Source organism: Zonotrichia albicollis, chromosome 10, assembly GCF_047830755.1.
Source record: "Zonotrichia albicollis isolate bZonAlb1 chromosome 10, bZonAlb1.hap1, whole genome shotgun sequence".
NCBI lineage: Eukaryota > Metazoa > Chordata > Aves > Passeriformes > Passerellidae > Zonotrichia > Zonotrichia albicollis.
In genome coordinates, this window is record NC_133828.1 from 111684 (window position 1) to 139201 (window position 27518).

The following is a 27518-nucleotide window of genomic DNA, read 5'->3' on the forward strand; positions in this document are numbered from 1 at the left end:
GGGACTGCTCTGCCCTGAACACCTCAGCACTGTGATCAAAGGTGAGACTTGGCTTTCATGGGGCCTAAGGGGCCACTTCATGGACACCCCCCCACCGCCAAATTGGACTCAAAAACCCTTCCCAGTAATTCCCAAACCAGCACCCTGCCTTCATCCCCTCTGTGGGTCATAGCCCTCTACTTATCTCTCAGACATCTGGCGATGCCGGTCCGTGCCACGTGCAAAGAAAGGCCACCTCGTCAGCTGGGAAGGTCCTGCTGTCACCGGGCTGGTGTCTCTCGGACAGCTAGAGTAAAGAGAACCAAACATCAGTGCCTGATCTTGGCACCCCATCGGCCAAAACCCCACAAGTCTGCTACTCACCCTGCTCCTAGGAAGGCCCGGCACCTGCTAACTCTGACCCTCTGCCATGGATGCAATGCATCTGCACCTGAAAGAAAGTTAGAACATGTGTCAAACACCACCAGGATAACTCACAAGCTGCAAACACCTTAGGTCCATCTAGGAATAGCATCTAGAGCCCAAGTACAGCCCCCATTACAAATTTACACTCCCCAGGGCTTGTCCCATTGCAGCTGGCCATGCGGCAGGGCAGAACAGCTCCGGCACCCATATGTGTGCAGACACCCGTGACACAGAACGTGACAAACAGGGGGGCATCAAACACCACACATCATGCTTGTGGTGAGGGCCTCGAGGGAAGAAGGCAAAAGGGACCCCAAAGACACACTAGGGAACACGGCACACCGGAAACCACGACACAAACCAGAGCTGTTCTGCACTGCCCGCCTGAAAGCTGCCATCAAAAGTAGAGCCTCTCCCTTTAGCTGTCCTAAGAGGCCCTTGGACAAGTTTGCTTTTCCCTCCGCTAATTTTTAAATCTGTCCCAAGAACTCCCAACCTGCTACGCCCCCATCTCCAGGCCGTGGCTCCCAACTTATCTTTTGGATGATCGGCGACGGGAATCCACGTTGCACCTGAAATGAGTCTGCTTCAGAGAGCCTCGTGATGGCCTGTGAGCCTCTCGGTCAGCTACAATAAAGAAAACCAAAACCAAAGAATGAGTCCAGAGTTATGCGGGCCAAATCCCAGCCAGTCAGCTACTTGCCCTCTCCTGAGTGTGCCTGGCTCCCTCAGGCTCCAGCTTCATCCTGATTCCAAGGCTGTGGCCTTTATTAGGGCTGGCACCTGGGTTAGAGAAAGGCAAAGTTAAATGGCATTCCTGTGAGTGCACTGGATGACTCTGTGTGCTCTAAGACATGGGAATGCCTCTGCTAGAAGCCTTGTGGGGGGGGCCCTCAAATAAACACCCTTTCTCACCCTGCTGCCTGCAAACTCCCTCCCAAGAACTCCTAACTGGATACCTGCTCACCCTCCCTCTCCCACTCACAATCCTCAACTCACCTGAAGCCTCAATCTCAAACATCATCCTTGACACTGGGCAGATCCCTCTTGTGACATGATCAAGCTGCTGAAAAAATTCTTCTCCTTGAGAGCTGAGCAATAACAACCACTTCTCTCCACGGCTCACCTTGACTGCTGCTATCCAGATTCACTTCCTAAAAAGAAAGACAAAGAAGTGAGCTCTAACAGAGTCACCATGTACACTTCTGCTCCACAGACAAATGGGGCCTCACCTGCTCGGGGGAATCCCCTCACCCAGGATGGGGCCCTCTGGCCCAGATTTAATTCATCTGAATCTGAAAAAAACGTTAGGACAAGAGTCACACTGTTGCAGGACAACTTAAGAGCTCCAGATGTCCTGTGTCCATCGACAAATCCCATCTGGAGTCCAACTACACCCCACATTACACATTCCAAGTCCCCGGGCCCTCTCCTATCGCACCAGGCTATGCGGCAGGGCAGAGCAGCCCCGGCACAAATGTGTGCTGACACCCGTGACACAGGACAGACAGGACAGGACACACAACGGGGACACAACAGGAACAGAAATCTCTTGGCAAGGAAAATGGCTGCAAGGACTGAGAGCATGCAAAAGGAGATGACTGAGTTCAAACTGACGGTGAGCTGATGAGGCTCAGAGAACACTGCAGGAAGAAGATGCTAACTACTGTTCTTGGAATCAATCATTCAAAGATGGATGCCTAGGAATCCTATGGTCAGAATCCTCTGCCTGCCCTCACATTCTTTCAAGCCCTAATCCACCATAATGGATCCAGGTGGGGCACAGCTGTCCGTACAGCTCAGAACAAGACCTGACAAGACATCTGACTGGATGCTTCCAAAGAGAGAACTTTTGACTGGGGAGCTCAGACAGGTATCAGAATTGCATCTCTGGCCTGGGTGCCAGGCCAAGGAATGCAGAGATCACAGATGCTAACAATGATGCCAAGGTTTCTGACAGGCCCCTCAAAGTGCTAAGGTAAAAGACAGGAGATACACAAACAACACATAATGCACAGCAGACAAGTGACACCAGACACACCGGGACTGCTCTGCCCTGAACACCTCAGCACTGTGATCAAAAGTGAGACTTGGCTTTCATGGGGCCTAAGGGGCCACTTCATGGACACCCCCCCACCGCCAAATTGGACTCAAAAACCCCTCCCAGTAATTCCCAAACCAGCACCCTGCCTTCATCCCCTCTGTGGGTCATAGCCCTCTACTTATCTCTCAGACATCTGGGGATGCCGGTCCGTGCCAGGTGCAAAGAAAGGCCACCTCGTCAGCTGGGAAGGTCCTGCTGTCACCGGGCTGGTGTCTCTCAGACAGCTAGAGTAAAGAGAACCAAACATCAGTGCCTGATCTTGGCACCCCATCGGCCAAAACCCCACCAGTCTGCTACTCACCCTGCTCCTAGGAAGGCCCGGCACCTGCTAACTCTGACCCTCTGCCATGGATGCAATGCATCTGCACCTGAAAGAAAGTTAGAACATGTGTCAAACACCACCAGGATAACTCACAAGCTGCAAACACCTTAGGTCCATCTAGGAATAGCATCTAGAGCCCAAGTACAGCCCCCATTACAAATTTACACTCCCCAGGGCTTGTCCCATTGCAGCTGGCCATGCGGCAGGGCAGAACAGCTCCGGCACCCATATGTGTGCAGACACCCGTGACACAGAACGTGACAAACAGGGGGACATCAAACACCACACATCATGCTTGTGGTGAGGGCCTCGAGGGAAGAAGGCAAAAGGGATCCCAAAGACACACTAGGGAACACGGCACACCGGAAACCACGACACAAACCAGAGCTGTTCTGCACTGCCCGCCTGAAAGCTGCCATCAAAAGTAGAGCCTCTCCCTTTAGCTGTCCTAAGAGGCCCTTGGAGAAGTTTGCTTTTCCCTCCGCTAATTTTTAAATCTGTCCCAAGAACTCCCAACCTGCTACGCCCCCATCTCCAGGCCGTGGCTCCCAACTTATCTTCTGGATGATCGGTGATGGGAATCCACGTTGCACCTGAAATGAGTCTGCTTCAGAGAGCCTCGTGATGGCCTGTGAGCCTCTCGGTCAGCTACAATAAAGAAAACCAAAACCAAAGAATGAGTCCAGAGTTATGTGGGCCAAATCCCAGCCAGTCAGCTACTTGCCCTCTCCTGAGTGTGCCTGGCTCCCTCAGGCTCCAGCTTCATCCTGATTCCAAGGCTGTGGCCTTTATTAGGGCTGGCACCTGGGTTAGAGAAAGGCAAAGTTAAATGGCATTCCTGTGAGTGCACTGGATGACTCTGTGTGCTCTAAGACATGGGAATGCCTCTGCTAGAAGCCTTGTGGGGGGGGCCCTCAAATAAACAAATAAACACCCTTTCTCACCCTGCTGCCTGCAAACCCCCTCCCAAGAACTCCTAACTGGATACCTGCTCACCCTCCCTCTCCCACTCACAATCCTCAACTCACCTGAAGCCTCAATCTCAAACATCATCCTTGACACTGGGCAGATCCCTCTTGTGACATGATCAAGCTGCTGAAAAAATTCTTCTCCTTGAGAGCTGAGCAATAACAACCACTTGTCTCCATGGCTCACCTTGACTGCTGCTATCCAGATTCACTTCCTAAAAAGAAATACAAAGAACAGAGCTCTAACAGAGTCACCATGTACACTTCTGCTCCACAGACAAATGGGGCCTCACCTGCTCGGGGGAATCCCCTCACAGAGGTAGGGCCCTCTGGCCCAGATTTAATTCATCTGAATCTGAAAAAAACGTTAGGACAAGAGTCACACTGTTGCAGGACAACTTAAGAGCTCCAGATGTCCTGTGTCCATCTACAAATCCCATCTAGAGTCCAACTACACCCCACATTACACATTCCAAGTCCCCGGGCCCTCTCCTATCGCACCAGGCTATGCGGCAGGGCAGAGCAGCCCCAGCACAAATGTGTGCTGACACCCGTGACACAGGACAGACAGGACAGGACACACAACGGGGACACAACAGGAACAGAAATCTCTTGGCAAGGAAAATGGCTGCAAGGACTGAGAGCATGCAAAAGGAGATGACTGAGTTCAAACTGACGGTGAGCTGATGAGGCTCAGAGAACACTGCAGGAAGAAGATGCTAACTGAATGATTGATTCCAAGAACAGTAAAGATGGATGCCTAGGAATCCTATGGTCAGAATCCTCTGCCTGCCCTCACATTCTTTCAAGCCCTAATCCACCATAATGGATCCAGGTGGGGCACAGCTGTCTGTACAGCTCAGAACAAGACCTGACAAGACATCTGACTGGATGCTTCCAAAGAGAGAAGAGTCTGATGCCTGCCTGAGCTCCCGAGTCAAAAGTTCTATGGCCTGGGTGCCAGGCCAAGGAATGCAGAGATCACAGATGCTAACAATGATGCCAAGGTTTCTGACAGGCCCCTCAATGTGCTAAGGTAAAAGACAGGAGATACACAAACAACACATAATGCACAGCAGACAAGTGACACCAGACACACCGGGACTGCTCTGCCCTGAACACCTCAGCACTGTGATCAAAGGTGAGACTTGGCTTTCATGGGGCCTAAGGGGCCACTTCATGGACACCCCCCCACCGCCAAATTGGACTCAAAAACCCCTCCCAGTAATTCCCAAACCAGCACCCTGCCTTCATCCCCTCTGTGGGTCATAGCCCTCTACTTATCTCTCAGACATCTGGCGATGCCGGTCCGTGCCACGTGCAAAGAAAGGCCACCTCGTCAGCTGGGAAGGTCCTGCTGTCACCGGGCTGGTGTCTCTCGGACAGCTAGAGTAAAGAGAACCAAACATCAGTGCCTGATCTTGGCACCCCATCGGCCAAAACCCCACAAGTCTGCTACTCACCCTGCTCCTAGGAAGGCCCGGCACCTGCTAACTCTGACCCTCTGCCATGGATGCAATGCATCTGCACCTGAAAGAAAGTTAGAACATGTGTCAAACACCACCAGGATAACTCACAAGCTGCAAACACCTTAGGTCCATCTAGGAATAGCATCTAGAGCCCAAGTACAGCCCCCATTACAAATTTACACTCCCCAGGGCTTGTCCCATTGCAGCTGGCCATGCGGCAGGGCAGAACAGCTCCGGCACCCATATGTGTGCAGACACCCGTGACACAGAACGTGACAAACAGGGGGACATCAAACACCACACATCATGCTTGTGGTGAGGGCCTCGAGGGAAGAAGGCAAAAGGGACCCCAAAGACACACTAGGGAACACGGCACACCGGAAACCACGACACAAACCAGAGCTGTTCTGCACTGCCCGCCTGAAAGCTGCCATCAAAAGTAGAGCCTCTCCCTTTAGCTGTCCTAAGAGGCCCTTGGACAAGTTTGCTTTTCCCTCCGCTAATTTTTAAATCTGTCCCAAGAACTCCCAACCTGCTACACCCCCATCTCCAGGCCGTGGCTCCCAACTTATCTTTTGGATGATCGGCGACGGGAATCCACGTTGCACCTGAAATGAGTCTGCTTCAGAGAGCCTCGTGATGGCCTGTGAGCCTCTCGGTCAGCTACAATAAAGAAAACCAAAACCAAAGAATGAGTCCAGAGTTATGCGGGCCAAATCCCAGCCAGTCAGCTACTTGCCCTCTCCTGAGTGTGCCTGGCTCCCTCAGGCTCCAGCTTCATCCTGATTCCAAGGCTGTGGCCTTTATTAGGGCTGGCACCTGGGTTAGAGAAAGGCAAAGTTAAATGGCATTCCTGTGAGTGCACTGGATGACTCTGTGTGCTCTAAGACATGGGAATGCCTCTGCTAGAAGCCTTGTGGGGGGGGCCCTCAAATAAACAAATAAACACCCTTTCTCACCCTGCTGCCTGCAAACTCCCTCCCAAGAACTCCTAACTGGATACCTGCTCACCCTCCCTCTCCCACTCACAATCCTCAACTCACCTGAAGCCTCAATCTCAAACATCATCCTTGACACTGGGCAGATCCCTCTTGTGACATGATCAAGCTGCTGAAAAAATTCTTCTCCTTGAGAGCTGAGCAATAACAACCACTTCTCTCCACGGCTCACCTTGACTGCTGCTATCCAGATTCACTTCCTAAAAAGAAAGACAAAGAAGTGAGCTCTAACAGAGTCACCATGTACACTTCTGCTCCACAGACAAATGGGGCCTCACCTGCTCGGGGGAATCCCCTCACCCGGGATGGGGCCCTCTGGCCCAGATTTAATTCATCTGAATCTGAAAAAAACGTTAGGACAAGAGTCACACTGTTGCAGGACAACTTAAGAGCTCCAGATGTCCTGTGTCCATCGACAAATCCCATCTGGAGTCCAACTACACCCCACATTACACATTCCAAGTCCCCGGGCCCTCTCCTATCGCACCAGGCTATGCGGCAGGGCAGAGCAGCCCCGGCACAAATGTGTGCTGACACCCGTGACACAGGACAGACAGGACAGGACACACAACGGGGACACAACAGGAACAGAAATCTCTTGGCAAGGAAAATGGCTGCAAGGACTGAGAGCATGCAAAAGGAGATGACTGAGTTCAAACTGACGGTGAGCTGATGAGGCTCAGAGAACACTGCAGGAAGAAGATGCTAACTGAATGATTGATTCCAAGAACAGTAAAGATGGATGCCTAGGAATCCTATGGTCAGAATCCTCTGCCTGCCCTCACATTCTTTCAAGCCCTAATCCACCATAATGGATCCAGGTGGGGCACAGCTGTCAGTACAGCTCAGAACAAGACCTGACAAGACATCTGACTGGATGCTTCCAAAGAGAGAAGAGTCTGATGCCTGCCTGAGCTCCCGAGTCAAAAGTTCTATGGCCTGGGTGCCAGGCCAAGGAATGCAGAGATCACAGATGCTAACAATGATGCCAAGGTTTCTGACAGGCCCCTCAAAGTGCTAAGGTAAAAGACAGGAGATACACAAACAACACATAATGCACAGCAGACAAGTGACACCAGACACACCGGGACTGCTCTGCCCTGAACACCTCAGCACTGTGATCAAAGGTGAGACTTGGCTTTCATGGGGCCTAAGGGGCCACTTCATGGACACCCCCCCACCGCCAAATTGGACTCAAAAACCCTTCCCAGTAATTCCCAAACCAGCACCCTGCCTTCATCCCCTCTGTGGGTCATAGCCCTCTACTTATCTCTCAGACATCTGGCAATGCCGGTGCGTGCCAGGTGCAAAGAAAGGCCACCTCGTCAGCTGGGAAGGTCCTGCTGTCACCGGGCTGGTGTCTCTCAGACAGCTAGAGTAAAGAGAACCAAACATCAGTGCCTGATCTTGGCACCCCATCGGCCAAAACCCCACCAGTCTGCTACTCACCGTGCTCCTAGGAAGGCCCGGCACCTGCTAACTCTGACCCTCTGCCATGGATGCAATGCATCTGCACCTGAAAGAAAGTTAGAACATGTGTCAAACACCACCAGGATAACTCACAAGCTGCAAACACCTTAGGTCCATCTAGGAATAGCATCTAGAGCCCAAGTACAGCCCCCATTACAAATTTACACTCCCCAGGGCTTGTCCCATTGCAGCTGGCCATGCGGCAGGGCAGAACAGCTCCGGCACCCATATGTGTGCAGACACCCGTGACACAGAACGTGACAAACAGGGGGACATCAAACACCACACATCATGCTTGTGGTGAGGGCCTCGAGGGAAGAAGGCAAAAGGGACCCCAAAGACACACTAGGGAACACGGCACACCGGAAACCACGACACAAACCAGAGCTGTTCTGCACTGCCCGCCTGAAAGCTGCCATCAAAAGTAGAGCCTCTCCCTTTAGCTGTCCTAAGAGGCCCTTGGACAAGTTTGCTTTTCCCTCCGCTAATTTTTAAATCTGTCCCAAGAACTCCCAACCTGCTACACCCCCATCTCCAGGCCGTGGCTCCCAACTTATCTTTGGGATGATCGGCGACGGGAATCCACGTTGCACCTGAAATGAGTCTGCTTCAGAGAGCCTCGTGATGGCCTGTGAGCCTCTCGGTCAGCTACAATAAAGAAAACCAAAACCAAAGAATGAGTCCAGAGTTATGTGGGCCAAATCCCAGCCAGTCAGCTACTTGCCCTCTCCTGAGTGTGCCTGGCTCCCTCAGGCTCCAGCTTCATCCTGATTCCAAGGCTGTGGCCTTTATTAGGGCTGGCACCTGGGTTAGAGAAAGGCAAAGTTAAATGGCATTCCTGTGAGTGCACTGGATGACTCTGTGTGCTCTAAGACATGGGAATGCCTCTGCTAGAAGCCTTGTGGGGAGGGGGGCCCTCAAATAAACAAATAAACACCCTTTCTCACCCTGCTGCCTGCAAACCCCCTCCCAAGAACTCCTAACTGGATACCTGCTCACCCTCCCTCTCCCACTCACAATCCTCAACTCACCTGAAGCCTCAATCTCAAACATCATCTTGGACACTGGGCAGATCCCTCCTGTTACACAATCAATCTGCTGCAAAAAGTGTTGTCCTTGACACAACCTGGAATCTCTGAAAGGCGTGCTCCTCCTAAAAACCATAAAAAACAAACCAAGAACAAAACCAGAAATTACAAAGGTGCTTTAACACCCCTAAACACAAAACCCAAAATTGTGAACCTACATACTCCCTGTATTCCATGCTGTTTTCTTCACAGTCTCTTCCAAGCCTCTGCTGCTTTAGATGCCCAGAAACACCTGCTGGAAACAAGCTGAGATGAGCTGAAAGAGCCTTTTCACTGAAATGAGAGGAGAACTCCTACCCCAGCACATCCCAGAGAGGGAATGAAGCCCCTCAGCCAAGGCTGGGGTTAATATACCCCCGATGGTGCCCGCCTCTCGTTCCCATGGCACCCAGGAAAAGGAAGGGGGCAAATCCTCCCAGGTGTAAAAGCCCTCAGAACAGCTGCAGCTGTTTGGCCACTCAGATTCAAGGGGAGTAAAGGGCTTGTTATAGAAGAAAACTCTTCACAAAAATAACAGTGCTTTCTTTTTTGCAACAGCTACTTGGAGCAGAAGAACAGAAAACTGGTAAGACATAAAACTTTGTGGTTAGGTAGCATAGCTAGATAAATTGGGTCATTTGCTGTTAACTTACATAATTATTCTGTATTTAACCAAAGCTATCTAATAAATTCACACCCAAAACTCCAGCAGCCCAACTGGCCCTACCAAATCTGTATGTTTATACATACAGTAAACAATACCAAAATCCCAGTAATACCTATGAGAAGTCTATGAAAGAAACCTATTGAAACCTACCTCAAATACAAACCAACCCATCCAGAAAGTTAGCTTCACTCAAAAAACAATTTACACAGAGTTAATAATACCAAGAAATAAAACAACACACCATATACCACCAATTAATATAATAGTCAAGGAAAAAACCTCCACATTTTAAATTTTTATTTAAAATAACTTCTTTTATTAGCTAGAACAAGAGATTTTGCCAGGACTGTAACAACAACTCCTTCTCCTTCTGAAATGTCCCTTCTCATTCCTAAATTCCTTACAACTTCTGAGTTTAAATCCAAGCCAAAAGCAAAATTCGTGCACTCGTGCGTTCGATGCTCCTGTCAGATTCTCTCTTTCCCTCCACATCTTCTTACACTTTCAGTCTTCATGCTGTCCTGCTGTGATGAGTCTGACAGAAGAACAGGCACATGTTAACAGAGCATTTCCCTCCCCAGAGCCGGTTTCCTCAGCGCATTTCACTCAATCCCAAGCCTGCAATGATGCACGCTCACCTGAAGCAGGGGGAGAAATCTGTAAAGGTCACTAAATACATAAAAGCGCATCCCCATTGTTCCATTACTCAGCAGCCCATCCTGCCAAGGTCAGAGCTCGCTGCCCACCGAGGACACGGCAACCAGCAGGGCCCTTTCTCCCACTCTCCAGCACGGACCTGCGAAGCCACAGAGGAGTTTACAGAGACCGGGAGCCGGCGGGACGGGACGGGCGCCCGGCCCGACCTTCCAAAGCTGGCGGCAGCGACGGCGGCGAGAGCCACGGCCCCGCTCCGCCTCCTGCGCCGCCTGCCCGGGGCCGCCCCGCCGGGATTGTCCGGCCCGCGGTCGCTCCCAGCGCCTGGAGCGTGGCGGGCGCGGGCCCGGGGGCTGCAGCCCTCTTCCGATGCCGCTCGCTCCCGCCCCTCGCACTTCCTTCGCTCGGCAGCCGCGTCCTTCCGCCGCCCCCGGCACCCAGCGGCGAGAGGCAAGGCGCTGGCTCGGGGGGTGCAGTACCGCCCTTTGGACACAGGGGGGCAGACTCACCGGGGTGTGCTATTTTCTCCGCCTTTTTGGCCGCCATTTTGAGAAGGTCAAGCCAGTCCGAGACACCCGCGACACGCCACTCCCAACGTGGCGGCCTCTCGGCTGCCTGCCGGCTCACGGCTGCAGTACCGCGCTCTGCCCACAAGGAGGCAGCACTGCCGCCCGCCCCAGACGGGGGCGCAGCGCGCCTCGGGGCTGCGGGCAGCGACGGCGGCAAAAAAGAACAGGGGCGACCCCAGACAAAAACTGCTCTGAAATAAATGCCAGAAACCTGCCTCCTATCGAGCAAGAGTCAAACAAGCCCCCTTGATTTAAAGCCATGTTTAAATAAAAGTTTTATTTCTATTTTTCATATTTATAGTCACACGCATATTTATAGTGAACATTGATGTAGCATGTAATTTATACAATATATTCTGTCTATTCCTATTGTTTATATGTATTTCTCTGTGTTTTTATAAATATCTTTCTCTATTAATTGTATAGTTCTTATATAGTTCTTCTATAGCTTAAAACTACATTTCTAAAATACTTTTATTATTTAAAAAAAATCCAATTCTAACTAAATAAATACCAGAAAACCCTTCTTTTAAACTATACTGAAATATTGTTATATTTAGAGCTTGCATGACTATATACACATTTATATTTCTAGTTTATATTGATGCATTATATTTAAAATATATATAATATGTATCCTGTTCAAATAATAGAGATAAATTATTTTTTAAATTACGTATCATATCTACTGCTAAACCTTGTTTTTTCCTTTATTTTTAATTTTTATATTAATCTTTAGCTATTTATGATATATTTATATACTTAGACTTCTACCTTTATATTATTTGTATTTATAATTTTTATACTAAAACCCCTGCTTTTGCCAAATGAAAAACAAAACCATCCTTTATTTTCAACTACTTGATAAATACTTTAATAATTATAATTATCATATCTATAATTTGTTTTATAAGTATAGTACATCAATTGATATATCTATTTTATATCTATTTCCTATAATATAATAAATAAGACATATACAGTATTACTTGTATTATGCGTAGTATCAATTGATGTTATTTTATATTTACAATTATTTAAAAATTTTATGTATACCTGCATATATTTGAAACACATTTCTATATTTATATTTGAGTTGGGTTGTGTCTATATTTATATTCTCTATCTACATATCTATAAATATACACAATACTCTAATTAAAAAAGATAATATCTTATTGTAACATATAATAACTTATGTTACAAGTAAAATTTTAAAAAAAGATCAAATATATAAAAACAAGAGAGGTTTATTCCCATTTCCACACATCTGTTTTGTTTAAATGTAGTTATAATATTACATTAGAAATCCAATTCCTAAATAAAATTACAATACAAAGAGCATTGAATTGCCAGCAATATCTTCGAAAAACATCAAGATACCTCCAACAGCCAAAAATCTGCCAGCCAAAAAACCACAAAACACTCTTTTCAATAACAAATTCTCATCATATCCGAAAAATGGAACCAAGATAAAAGAAAACCCTATAGAAACACGCACAGCAAATTACAACAACTACTAAAAAAAAGAAATCAAACCAACCTACTAAACTCCAAACAGTGCCACTGACCCTGAAGGTTACTAAAAAAAAATAAACAAAATTCTACCTCTACACTAACTCAAAGAATAACCAATCCTCTGTAAATATAACAGACGAACTATTTAACGAAATAGAAAAAATCTCAAGGACTAAAAACTAAGAAAACAACTACTCAATACTACTTGAAAAGATCCACCATATAAATACCCATATTCCCAAAAAAAAACCGATGAACAACAATCAAATACATGAAAGAACAACAACAACAACGAAAATAATCAAAAAAAAAAAACCCAACAACAAAAAAAGCCCCAAAACCGAATAACCTTTCATTTCCAACAAAAATATTATTCCCAACGGAATAAACCCATAGTGCCTCAAGCTATCAAAATAAAAATAACACCTAGAAACAAACACAAAGACTAAAGACACACGTAACCATAAACAATGTCTCCCAAATTACCCGCAACCATAAAACATACACTACAATCAAACCAACCAAATAAATAAAAGCCCTGGAAGACGATAAACACACATGCAATTCTCGAGATTAAAAACCCGCTGCTATGAACGACACGACGCTACCTCAAAAGCCCACCGAAACAAACACTACCCGCTCACGCCAATAAAAGCCACCTCAACAGAATTAAAATCCGAACCGCTGCTTCGCGCTACGACCCGTAAAAACCATTGCGCGCCTTTCTAAACATAATACCCCGGCAAAAAAACCATATCCGACTACGAAACCCAATCCGAAACGAACCTTTATCATCCCCACCGGCACCGAGAACCGCAGCACTCAGGAAGAACCGTAGCCCTTAGCGTACCCCCGCTGCAAACCGAACACAGCGATGCAATCAATGCCGAAAAAGCGCCTCCGAACCGCGGCACCGCCCCAGCACTGCGAGCAGCCGAAGCCCGCGCTCGCTGCCGGCCCCGGACGGAGCGCGGCTCCCGCCAGGAGACCGGCTCCTCCGGCGGCTCCTCCGGCACGCGGGGCCGGCGCCGGCCCGGAGAGCCGCGCCCGCTGCCCCTGCCCGGCGGGGCCGGCACCGGGCCCGGGGGTGGCGGCGGCGCCCTCGCCCCGCGCCCGGAGCGGACGGAGCGGCCGGCACCGCCCGGGCCGCCGCGGCACCGCCCGCGCCGCCTCTGCCGCCCTTGGCCGGCCCGGCGCGGCTCCCTCGGCTCGCACCGGCGCGGCTCCGCCACCGCCGCCCTTGGCCGGCCCGGCCGCGCCAAATCCCCCGTGCGCCCCGGCAGCCGCCCGGGCCGTGCCAGCGCCGCTCCCGAGCGGCAACGTTCCGGCCCGGGCCGCGGGCACCACAAGCGCCCTCCCATGCAGCGGCACGGCCCCATTGCAGCCCTGCAAACGCTGCCACAGCTGCAGCTTCCCGCAACCGAACCCCGAAACTGACGCCGCAGGCGGGGCTCGCCTCCCTTCAACAAGGGCAAAGAAGTGTCCTCTCCCCTTCACGTTCGTCCCCTACGAGAGCACAAAAGAAGGGGCGCTCCTCAAATGAAAGCCTTCGACTGATGGCAAAGGGCCATTTCCACCTCCATTCAAAGCCTTGAAAAGGAGGGACACCACGGCTGCCCCCTCCATTTCAACCCTAGGGTGATGAAAATGGGGTGGCTGCCTTCAAACCAAACCCATAACACCACAAGAATACTTTTCCCATTCCCCTTCAAATAGAACGCAGGGATTCCCTGTCACCCCCGGGATACCCCCAACAGCCTGGAAAAGGCAGCTTTTCCTGCAATCAACGCCCTTAAAACCACAAGTGAAGAGGGATCCCCTCAGTTCAAACGCAGACAATAAAAGAAGAGGAGCTGCTTCCTTCTCCTTAATCCCTTTCGTCCTCATAAGCTCCATTTCTGCTCCTGGGGAAGCGGGGAGGGACTGGCAAGATGAAATTGCAAAGGGGAAGGACAAAATTCCCCGCTCCAAACCCACACGGGCTCACCTGCTCGGCTGCTGCTCCCCGGCACAAAGATTCGTCCCTCGGCACAAACCCCTCCACTCAGCAGCTCCATGCAAAAATGTACAGAGGCAAACTCTCCCCCCGTTAAAACTGCCCCGGCAAGAGCCACCCCCTCATCATCCTCACAGCTCACACCTGGGCTGCTCCGAGCCCCATCATCCTCACACCTGGGCTGCTCCGAGCCCTCATCATCCTCACACTCACACCTGGGCTGCTCCGAGCCCCATCATCCTCACACTCACACCTGGGCTGCTCCGAGCCCCTCATCATCCTCACACTCACACCTGGCGCCGATGCCACTCCAACAGCCCCTCTCCCTGTGCAGCACACAGCCCGCTTCTCACAGACAGAGCAAACAGAAATCCGCTACGGGCCTTGGCTTTCCTTAGTCCGTCTGGTTCCACAATTCAAACACGTACGTGCACTGATGGCATTGAGGGAAAGCTTTCCAGTGCAGAAAACTATCATTCTGCTAGCACACTTTGATTAACCCTCAGAAAAAGCAGGATCAGCGCCAACTCCTAAGACCCCTTGGGACACCCAATGCAGCAGACGTCGAAAAATGGGAAAAGTCAAGCTTGGAGTGGAGAAAGAGAATACAAATACACCAGCCTTTTAAAAAAGCCTTCACACAACAATAGTGGGAACCAGTCACATTTCTTCTTTCCTTGCTTTCTGTAATGACATAAATATGAAGTAAAAAAACCACATGAAACACAAGGCAGAGCTGGGAATTTACAGGTCTTTATTTGGCACTCTGGATGACAAGCGCCTCTTCCGGGACTGCGACACGATTTGGGGACTGGCAGAGAACGGAGGCAGAAGGTGCCAGAGAGCCCTTTCTATTGCCTCCAGCTCCTGCAGCTGTTCTGATGGTTTCGGGGCACAGCTCGGTCCATTCCTAGATAAAAACGCTAGGGCACTATCTTCAAAACTGCTACCCATCTCCACTCGGAGTTTTCTGCATTCCTGTAAACAATGAGTGGATAGAGAGGGTTTCTCCCCAGATGAATTTAGAGACAAATTCCTATTCTTTACCAAGACCTATAAAAACGAATACCTTGACAGGTTTTAGCATTCTACACCCACCCCTCCCTGAATTTGGTGGCAGCTTTGGGTCCCTCTGGGGCACGGCCCCCAGCGTGACGCCCCTCGCCCGCCCCCCGCCTGCTCCTGCACCGCAGTGGGGCTCCCGCTCCTGGGGACCGCGGGGTGCCCCAACGGCATCAGAGCCCCGAGTCTTCACCCCCTTTCCCTGAGCCCCAAAGAAGGCACAGAACGAGTCCGACTGCCCCGGACAGCAGCGCAGCGCTTCCTCCAAGCCCTTTGCACACGTCCATCCCCGCAGAAAGGGATTCTGCTGCAACAAGAAAGTGGGGCGGCCCCCAGAAAGGCCGAGGTTCCTCCCCAGCCTCGCTGTCCCGGGCCAGGGGCAGCGAGAGGGAGCGGCACAGACGGCGGGCACGGCGCGGCACAGAGCGGGGGCCGCTCTCGGCGCCGTGCCGGGAAAGCCGCAGCTCCGGCGCTGTCCGGCGGGGCATTTGACCGGCACGGGGGGATCCGCCGAGAGCCTCCGGCCCCGTGCGGGGACTCCTGCAAGGGCCGAGGGACGCCGGGCTCCGGCCCTCGGGCCTTTATTCTCCGGCACCCCGAGCCCCGCGGCTGCGCGGCGAAGACGGAAAGGGGGCACGGGAAGAGAGCAGTGCATGAGAAAGGGCGGCGAGGGGGTCGGGCTGTGGAGGAAAGCTGCACGGGAAGGGAAACCCGGGAAGGGGGAAGAGGGAGGGTGGAGGAGGGAGGGTGGACAGAGGACGGAGACAGGGGGAACAGAAGGGAGTAGCGGGCTAGGGACAGGACAGGTAGGAGCCGGGCTTGTGGGGGGAGAGAGAATGGGGGAAAGGGAGCGAGAGAAGGCGAATACGTTGAGAAGGAAGGAGGGGTAGAGAGAGAGACAGGCGGGGAAGCCTCACAGAGCCCCGGCTGCACCCCGAGCCCGGCCCGGCGCCTCGCCCTGCCCGGGATGCTGCGCTCGGCGGAGCTCGGCTCGCTCCGGAGACACTCGGCTCGAATCGGCTCTGTGGCTAAACTCGGCTCTCTTCGGCCGCATTCGGCTGCATTCCCCTCTTCGGCGCGCCTCGGCTCGCTTCGGCCGAACTCGGAGTCGCTCTGTGTGCTCGGCTCGCTTCGGCCGAACTCGGAGCCGCTCTCCATGCGTTCGGCGCGCCTCGGCTCGGCTCGGCTCCCTGAGGGCGGGCAAGCGGCGCCGCCTCACGTTAAACGCGCCCGGCTCGGGGCTCTCCTGCTGCCGCGTCCCGCCGGCGGCCCGCCCATCGCACGGACACGACCGGGAGCGCGGGGCGGCACAGGGGCTCATTAGGCGGTGACCGCACTCGCGCTAATTAGCGCGCACGAGAGCAGCGGGCTCGGTTCGCCTGAGCTCGGCTCCGTTCAGGCAGCCTCGCAAGCCTGGCCTCGGTTCGCTCGAGGCCGTCAGGTTCGGCCGGTCTCGCCTTGCTTCGGCTGAGCTCGTTCCATTCGGCCGAAGGAGGCGTCGTTCGCTCGTGTTTTTACAAATATCTTTCTCTATAGATTGTATATTTCTATATTTAGATTTATACTTCTATAATACTTCTATTATTCAAAATAAAAACCTCGTCGCTAACCAAATAAATACAAAAATCCACCTTCTTTTAAACGAGATTGAAATATTTTTATACTTTCTATAATAATATTCACATTCATATTTATAGTTTCTTTTGATGCATTATATTAATAATTAGATCTAATATATTTAAAATTCTAGAAATGTATTTAAATTATTATTATTCGTATTATGTATCATATCTACTGCTACAACTAATTTTTTCTTCTGTTTTTAAACTTTATATGTATTTATGACATATATCTATACTTAGATTTCTACCTTTATATGATTTGTACTTATAATTTGGATAATCAAAACACTGCCTATTGACAAATAAACCCCCGCTTTACTTAACTATTTAAAAAATATTTTACATTTATAATTTTCCTATTTATATTTATAGTTTATTCTATATTACATGAGAACACACCTGCTCCTGCACCCCAGTGGGGCTCCCTCTCCTGGGGACCTTGGAGTGCCCCAATGGCATCAGAGCCCCGAGTTTTCACGCTCTTTTCCTCTGTTTAGAAACTACACTGGAACTTTTTTCTGGAAAAAAGACATTACCTAAATCCTGTCCCCATGTCCCAGACAGATAGATATTCAGTTATTAGTTGGCTGGGCAGCAGTTTCTTAAATAGAAGGATAAACAAGGTGTGAACATTTTAGCTACAAGCAAATAGGCAAATCTGAACTAGGTACTGCTGGTCGACCACTGAAGTTATTTTGAAGCAATTTTTTAAACAATAAAATACTGATGCCACAAAAATAAAGCAAAAAGCTAACTACTGGCTAAGAAAAAATTAACTTTTGACAGCAACAACATTCCAACCACACAGGCTTTTTTCCCGATGTCATACCTTATAACTACCTCTCTTGGGAATTCTCATCATGTATCCCAAAAGGAATAAATACCTTAGAGCGTCCTAAAGCAAAAAGTAGCACACATGAGCTCCTCACACTCCCGGCAGTGCACTGAGCTCCTCACACTCCAGCGCAGCGTGCACTGAGTCTGCAACAAATTCTGCTCAGTGAGGGTCTGCAAACAAAGGTTCAACTGATGAACTGAACTGATTTTATAGGGATGTTTTCTAAGCACAGAAGCACAAAAAAGAACAAGCAGAAACAATTCTTAAATAAATCTGCAAGTTTTATTTAGCATATATGCGACTCATTTCCAACCTGTGGCTTCTCACTTTGATTTGTCCGTAGGTTCAGGAAGATGACAATGCACACTCTGCCTTCCCTGAGCCCCCACGGCAGCTGAGCGCTGCTCCGTGTGCTCAGATCGTCAGGAGCTGGATTACACGTACCCGGACGGACTGGAACTGCTCTGCTGCAGATTCAGGAGACGACGGCAGAGAGGGGCTGGCCGAGGCGTCGTCCGAATTCCATTTCTGTGTGACGAGAAGCGGTTTGTTCCCAACAGCTGCAACATCCCCGGCTCGCTTCCCTGGTGAGTACCGATGGCACGCAAATGGCAGCCCGAGGAAATCGTGTTCTGGGCTCCAAGTGGCTGGGACAGGGTCTGATTTTTTGTTTTGCATCTGTATGACGATTAGTACGACAGGGCTCTGAGGGATGACATGGCAACACAGAATTAAAAACTCCTCGATAGGATTACATCGACTTCTAGGAAAAGACAAAAGCCTATCACCCTTCTGAAATCTACTTTTAATCCAAAGCACACGGATTGTCACTATACTGCACCTTCCAGCTTTTCAAAGCAGCTTACTTCTGAAGACCAGGAAACATTGATTTCTACAGAAACAATGGGCAACCCCCAGGCTAATTTAAGCACTACTCTTTAATAGGGGATCTGCCAGCGTGCCAGTCCAGCTTCAAGTGCGCTTTATTTCAGTCTAATATCCCCACAAAATTCTTCTCACATCTTCCAACCCTGAAATCTTCTTTTTCCCTAAGGCTTCTCATCATTAGCAATTTCCAAGTAACATGGTATTTTTACAACATTCAAAAATGTCATGCTGGACTGTGCTAGACAGTAATCTGCAAATATAAGCTTAGCAAAGATTGAATTGACTTGTCCAGAGAAAAAACCTACAAGTGAACACCCACACCTGCCTACAAAGAGCTAACAAGCCCCTGGCAGCTACCACATCAAAGCACAGTGGATGTTTCTAATAGAGGGTAAGGATAACAATACCACCTTTTGTTCTCTCCAGCTTGTTTTCCCTGCAGTCATATTTTGCTTCTTATGATTTTTTTAGTCTCTGTATCTTCTTGGACAGCACCGAGCCTGACGACAAGGACACGAGAGTCTTTCCCTGCCGTAGGGAGAGAACCAGGAAAACAGTTAAAAAAAGAACAGGGTAGTTTGAAATTCATACTTCCAATGAGAAGCAGCACCTAACAAACAGAACAAAAGCAAACAAAGCACGATAGCTCCCTGGGGACAGAAGACTTATAAACCCTCCAGGATTTACGACCAACCCCTTCAGGACAGCAGCCAAGTGTCCCATGAGGTGGTGCTGCACCAAAGAACGATCTGACAGGTTCCAAAGAGTCAAATGCACAATATTTTGCAAAGCCGTAAAATCTTGCAAAATAACAAAAATACGATAGATATAAACTACAGGGCAAGAGTACAAGTGTTCGCTTTAAGAGCTGGAACCATGCAGGTGAGCACCTGATAACTGGATCCTCACCAGAGTTTGAACCCTTTGGTACACAGAAGGGTTTTCCCCAGAAATTTCACAGACTGAGATTTGATAGAAGTACACTTGCCAGATCCTCAGAAGCATCACCCATTCTCCAGGTGTCTGGAGAGAACTGCAAATAGCTCTCACGTAGTTTGAGCTGGTTCTCCAAGGTCTCAGGGTGAATTTCACCAGATGCAACCAAATCCGGCGACTCCCAGTGGGACAGAAGGAACCCAAAGTTTGGGTAAGCAGAGCTGCAGCAAATACTGAGGAAACAAACATAACAGCGTAAAAAATAATAAACCATCCTTTTTTTTTCTCTAGCTTTTGTTTTTTTCTTATTCAGATCAGCATAGCAACTAAAGAGAAGGTGAAAAACTCACCATTACTGAACATTTCATCATCTATAAGCCGAGCATCCTTAGCATAGAGGACTCCAAAGTTAAAATTCACCGATCCCTGGGAAATAAAACCAAATATTGTATGATAAACAGTCAAACAGCAGACATAAAAATTTGTTTCCTCTAAGGACTTTCAGGTATGTATGTATCTTTGCATACATCCTACACATTAGAACATACACTTTATACCATCACCTGATACATAATATTTTACCTTTAAATTTTGATAGTATAGCATGAATTTTTAACTTAAATTGGCGATCTATTATTATTAAGTTGGTACTGAAAGTTATTTCTGCTGTCACGTTCAAAAAAACATTTTTTTTTTTTTTTACTGTAATGAGCAATTGATTTCAAAGTCATCACAAGCCCATCAAAATACAAAGCTGTATTCACTGGGCGGGTCTGTGAGCTAGAAGTAGTTAGGCTTGTACTTCCCTCTTGTTCTTCCAGAACCGATAAATCCTGTCAACAAAACCAGGATCTTTAGCCCACTGCTGTGAAAGATTCTACAAGGATGATGGTTTGATTTGTGTTTACAAGTTTTGATTTGAAATGGCCAGTTCAATGGATAAAGACAGTTTAAGTAGTATTACGTTACTATTATTATTTCTATTATTATTCTTACTATTACTACTACTATTATTATCACCTGCTACTGGAAGAAACAAACCAGTCGTACCTATACTTAATTACTTTTATTTCCAGAAAATAATAAAGAAAAAGAACCAAACCAAAAAAAGTCACTTCCTACCTTTTATACCAAGGGAGGAAAAATTTCTCTTGGGCTCTTCTCCAATTTATCAAGACTCATAGCACTGAAAGGCAAACAAAACAGTGCTTTATAGAAGGGCAAGTGCACATTTCAAGGCTGAACCACCAACCGATTGCAGTGACAGCAGTTACAACATGAATCGTTCCGAGAGCCTCTGTTAAATGCAATGTTCTGTGGAACTGCCATTTCTTTCCCAAAATACTAACTTCCAACACTTCCTAAACGTATTTGGTATTTTAAAACAACAGAAGTTAGTGAGACACTGTGTGGAGGTCAGGTTTAAATTTATTTCCTTCTAAAGCACAGAGCTCTGTTCCATCACCCTTCACTTCGGCTCTGCACTGAATCACGGTGAGCATTTGAGGAGTGCTCAATAACCAATTCTATTTCTCTCTTTTTCTAGTTCTCTCTATTCCTGAATAATTAAAGACAAGTCCAATGAAAAATGACAAGTTCAGCATCAAAGTCACACTTTTTCCCTTTGTCTGGTCAAGAACAGGCTCTAAATCCACTTAGTGCTGCCTGCAACAATTAAGACGTGCAAAACCATTTTTACATGTTTTATAGGTTTATCATAAAAGCCACGGAACGCAAGCTCTGAATTACAGGAAAAGGTACACAGTCAAATATCTAAAGGGATCACTTATTTGTAAATGCATACCTTGACAGAGATCGCACTGAGAACGTTTCTGTGGGACTCTAAGGGAGACATATTTTCTGAGTACCCTGTAAACAAGAAAAGCTAGGATATATTACAGGACACACCCACTTTTTCTACATATTCAAATAGGATTTTTAATAAAAACAACTCAGTTGAAAAAGAAAGAAGAAAACCAAGGTCATTTTACTCAGCTATATTTACTACCAATTTACAGAAAAAAAAAAAGTCACGGGTGCTGCAAAGAAAAAAAAAGTGAACCATAAACGCCTACAGTACAATTTTAAAACAAGTGCTTGGATAAAAGAATCTCATGGAACGTGAAGTAGAAAAAAAGTGAAACCACTATCAGACCTGCCTATTTTCTCACCTTGGTACAAGAAAATCCTAAAAGCAGTATAAAGTCACTGCCTAAAACCGGTCATGGGATGTAACCAAGAACAATTTAGGCATTTGCTAATCTAGACAGAAACTGGATGCTAGTGTCAAATCACAAGTTTTGTCTTTCAGAAGCCCGACAATGCTGGAAAGCACTTTCCCTGGGGCTCGGGAGGGCAGGGGCAGAAGGGGATGAGTTTGCAGATCGCACCTGTGCCATCGGAAGGATACAGCCCGCCTGCTCCCTGCGCTGGGCATTCTCCCGGCCATCTCTGGCTTTACCGCTCAGCGCCGCTCCATCCGTTTGCATGGCAGAAAGAGCCTCGAGCACTAGCGCAGGCAGCAGCCCAGTCATTCCGGCGATATCGCAGCGCCCTCTGCTCGCAACGCCCAACACGCGGCGGAGCCGCCTCCGCCCGCAGCACCGGCAGCAGCCCGAGGGAGACGGCTGCAGCTCGGGGGCTGCTGCGCCTCCGCCAGCCTGAGGGCAGCCGCCCCACCGGGACCGCGGGAGCGCCCGGCGCCGCTCGCCCGGGGCGGCTCCTGCAGCTCCCGGCCCGCGGCAGCAAAGCACCGCCTCGCCCTCCGCCATCGCTACCGCTGAGTAAGGCCGAAGAACCGGACCGACGCCCCTTCCGCGCTGCTCAGCTCCGTGCGGGCGGCCAGACGGAGGTTTCGCCCCTCCGGCGTCGCCGCCGCAGCGCCATCCCGCGCGGGAGAGGCGCCGGGGGCTGCCCGCGCACAGCCCCGCGCGGCCGCCTGGCACGCCAGCCACTCATGCGCCGCGTCAGCCGTTGCGTCACACGCCTCGCCGGCAGCAGGGCCTGCCGGGAGTTGTAGTCTCGGGCTGACAGCCACTGCTTCGTCCTCCGCCACCGGGAGCTGCAGTCCCTCCCGGGCATCAAACGGGTCCTTCGCCCCAGGGCGGGGAAGGACCTGAGGCAGCAACGCTCCTCCCGAATGCCCTCTCTTTTTCGCTCCAACTCTTTTTTCCTTTTTCACTCTGCTTTTCACCCCTTCCCTTCCCTCTTGTGGTCCTGATTCCTTTCCTTTCCTTCCCTTCCCTTTTTTCTATTTCTGATCTTGGTTTTCCTTTCTAGCTTTAGAATAAAAAAGCAGCACTAGAAACTTTCGGGCTACCTGGGAGTAAAAAAAACCTCCAAAACGAAAATGATTTAAAGAAAACTATTTATTCCCTGGGAGCCTGAAATTTTCTACTGCTGCACGTGACATAGAGCTTTTATTCCTTCCTATAGAGAGTGGATATTTTATACTTACTTTATACAGCGCCCCCTACCGTGTGCCCCGGAGACCTGCAGGGAGAGCGCTGCGGCGTCCTTCGGTTCTGTTTAAAGAAACTCGGCTCAATTCGGCTTGCTTCGGCTCTTGGTCTAAACTCGTTTCAGTTCGGCTCTTCGGCCCAACTCGGCACGCTTGGGCTAAACTCGGTCACACTCGGCGCATTGTCTAAATGCGGCCAGTGTCGGCTACCCTCGGCTATCGATTCCAGTCGGCTATCATCGGCTCTTAGTGTAAACTCGGCTGTTTTCGGCCACACTCGGCTCTTCGGCTCAAGTCGGCTCTGTTCGGCCACACTCGGCTCTTCGGCTCAAGTCGCCTCTGTTCGGCCACACTCGGCTCTTCGACTCAAGTCGGCTCTTTTCGGCAACACTCGGCTCTTCGCCTCTACCGAACAATTCGGCCCCGCTCGAAATATACCTATTTTTACATTGGAAGTATACATTTCTCTTAGGATTTTTACTTCTCTAACACTTGCAGGATTCAAAATAAAACCCCTGCGTCCACCCATACATGCCAAATACAAACCCCTTTCATTTCAACTGTATTTAATTTTTTTTTAAATAATATTTTTCAAATTTAGATCCACATTTATATTTAAATTCTATACTGATGTGTGTTCGATTTTGCATTTCTATTTTCCCATTTATTTATAAATTTATATTCTATGTTACAACTCTTCCTATTACTTCTATTTTTTTTCGTATTTTTCTTCAGATCTTTATATATTTATTATATCTTTCAGTGTGAGGATTTTTACTTCTGCAGCACTTCCATTATTTAAAATAAAACCCCTGCCTCCACCCACGTTAAAGCCAAAAAGAAAACCCTTTCTTCTCAACTGTATTTCAATATTTTTTAAAATTCTATTTTTCAGGTCCATATTCACATTTACATTTAAAATGTATACTTACGTATGCTGTTATTTGTATTCTCCATTACATCTCTTCCTATTATCTCTATTTACTTATATTTTGTGTTTATATCTATATTTATATCTTGATTGTATATCTCAATATTGAGAAATATATACCAATAATATCTACATTCATATCATTTAAAATAAAAACCCTGCCTCTAACCCAGTAAGAATAAAAAAAACCCCAACCCTTTCTTTCAAACAATATTTAAATAGGTTTTATCCTTATGTCTGATTTTTATATTCCTATTTGCATTTATAATGTACATTAATGTATATTGCTTACTTATACATTTATCTTTATCAATCTCAATTTGTACATAAATTTATATTCTATATTACATCTGATGCGAGCAGTTATATATTTTTATACATATTTTTATACATTGACTATATATTTCTGCGTCAAGATTTTTACTTCTGTAACACTTATTTAAAATAAAACCCCTGCCTCTACTTAAATAAAAGCCAAAAAATTCCCTTTCTTTTAAACTATACTTACCTACTTTTATATTTATATTCCCATTTATAATTTATATTGCCGTATCATGTTATTTATATTCTATACTACAACTCTTCATATTACTTACCTATATTTATAGTTCAATTTGTAGTCATAGTTTAGCAATCTCCCTTTATATATTTATTATCTATTTCTATCTTAAGATTCACATTTCTATAACACTTCTATTATTTAAAATAAAACTCCTGCCTCTAACCAAATCAAAACCAAGGACACTTCTTTATTTCAACCACATTTAAAATTTAACAAGTAACTTTATCTTTCAAAATTATAATCATATTTAGATTGATAATTTTTATTCATTATATTCATAGATATTATATATATATCTTAGGGAGAATGCCCTCTAATATAAGCATAGATAGAAAATTTCTGTATTGTATATTTCTTTTACTTGGATTTATTTAATATCAATATTTATAGATATTTGTATTTCCCTATATATTTGTATCTGAATTTTTATTTTTTTCTATTTATATGATTTATTAATAAAAACAGGTCTACAACCTAATAAAACCCCCAATTTAACTATATTTAAGTATTTTTATATTTACAATCTATATTTATATATCTTTGTGCATATATATAATAGACTATCATTTATCTATATGATATCTCACAATTCTATACCATGAATTATAGTTTTATATATGTATCTGTTCTCAATATTTATGTTTACCACTCTAATGTTATATTTCTTTTTAAATGTATATTTATTTCTATTTTCATCTCTATATTAAACCATATAAATAAGCCACAACAATACCGTACCTTTGTCAGCACCGGCACGCAGCACACGCTCATCCCATCGCAGCACATCAAAACAAAACCTATTTTTATCACTAACGGAACAAACATCCCACAACATTGAACCCTCATAAACACTCAAATAAACCTAACCCAAAATAAATTTTAAATCCCACTTCAACTAGCCCAAAACCTGCGCACATGCTCATCATAAACGTCCTCCTAAACCAGTATCTCAAAAACCCCAAAAACCTCCAATACACCTTGAAAATGACACAACTGCTAAGAAAAACAAACACCCACTAAAAATTAAATCAAACCAACTCACTAGACTCAAAACTGTACAACTGACCCTAAACAGTACTAAAAGAAGCCCCCAAAGCTCTACCTTTATGCTAATGCACAAATAAAAACCAATAATCTAGAAAACTTAATTTAAAATTAAAAGAAAACTAATTCAAAGCATAAAAATAAAAAATCTAAACTGTTAAAATACTAAAAAATATCACTACCCAAATTAAAAAACATATTGCCTATAAAAACCCACCACGTGAATACCCCTGGCACCAAAAATAAAACTAAAAAAACCTATCGAACCAGAAAGAAAACGGAACTTAGGAAAACCAAAACCATAACGTTCAAGTACTCACACCACATCCCTTACCGGACAGCAACTATAAACCACATCAAACCATACAATCAATTCTAAAAACCACCTTAAAACCACTACATTGAAAAACCTTTCAAAAATTAAACACTGCATTTAACAAAAGCTATCGAATAAATTCACACCCACAAACTCTGGCAGCCCACCTGGCCCAACCAAAGCTGGATGTTTATGCATACAGTAAACAAAGCCAAAACCCCAGTAATACCTATCACAAGTCTGTGAAAGAAACCTATTGAAATCAATCCTGCCTCAAATACAAACCAACCCATCCAGAAAGTTAGTTCACTCAAAAAACAACTTACACTGAGTTAATAATACCAAGAAATAAAACAACACACCATATACCACCAATGAATATAATAGTCAAGTAAAGAAAAACTACTTTTTTTTTTTTCTTTTTGTTTTCTAAACTAACTTCTTTTATTAGCTAGAACAAAAGATTTTGCCAGGACTGTAACAACAACTTCTTCTCCTCCTTCTCCTTCTGAAATGTCCCTTTCCCAAATTCCTTACAACTTCTGAGTTTACATCCAAGCAAAAAGCGAAATTCGTGCACTTGTGCGTTCGATGCTCCTGTCAGATTCTCTGTTTCCCTCCACATCTTCTTACACTTTCAGTCTTCACCCTGTGCTGCCGTGATGAGTTTGACGGAAGAATTGGTAAACGTTAAGAGAGGCTTTCCCTGCCTCCCTCCCCAGCGCTGGTTTACTTAGTGCATTTCATTCAATCCCAAGCCGGCAATGATACACGCTCACCTCAAGGCTCATGTTATGAACAAAAATTCAGTTAATATTTTTTTTGTGAGACGGAGTTGCAGGGACGCCATCAGGTCGGTCTCTGCCAGGATACTTAGTGCTTTGTTATTGTAATACCGGGTCGTTGAGGCTTATCTCTTCTTTTGTATTAGTAAAAAGCCTGGCTGTGTGCGGTGGACCCTTCCCCCGAGGCTGTGCTCTCTTACAACATAGGGAAGACACCTGAGAGGGTGGGGGGGGGTTATGCAAAGTGACTCCAAAGTCCAGAATGCTTTGTGGGACCCCGACTCGAAATGCAACGAGAAAACCCCAAAAACAACGAGCCAATTACGAATTGAGAGACTAAGGTGATGTCTGGATGTGAGGAGCCAAGTGCTGAGCCTGCAGAGATGCGGAGCCCCTCTCGCCCTGACCATGGGAGTCGTCCCCAGCGCTGAGACTGAGGGGACCGCACTGACAACGCAACATCTAAAAGGGACATCAAGCCCTAAAAAGCTCCCACGAGGACTGGATCCCCCGGCTCTGCCCCTAGTGGGGCTCATTAGGCGGTGACCGCACTCGCGCTAATTAGCGCGCACGAGAGCAGCGGGCTCGGTTCGCCTGAGCTCGGCTCCGTTCAGGCAGCCTCGCAAGCCTGGCCTCGGTTCGCTCGAGGCCGTCAGGTTCGGCCGGTCCCGCCTTGCTTCGGCTGAGCTCGTTCCATTCGGCCGAAGGAGGCGCTGTTCGCTCGTGTTTTTACAAATATCTTTCTCTATAGATTGTATATTTCTATATTAAGATTTATACTTCTATAATACTTCTATTATTCCAAATAAAAACCCCGTCTCTAACCAAATAAATACAAAAAACAACCTTCTTTTAAACGAGATTGAA

At 47.1% G+C, this 27518-nt stretch overlaps 1 long non-coding RNA gene across 1 annotated transcript; it reads right to left on the reverse strand.

The window, feature by feature from the left end:
• Positions 1–20674: 20674 nt before the first annotated feature.
• Positions 20675–23004, reverse strand: LOC141730501 (uncharacterized). Its single transcript, XR_012582034.1, has 3 exons — positions 21944–23004; positions 21358–21422; positions 20675–20739 (listed from the first exon to the last, which is right to left on the reverse strand). It is a non-coding gene; the product is annotated as an uncharacterized LOC141730501 (long non-coding RNA).
• Positions 23005–27518: the final 4514 nt, after the last annotated feature.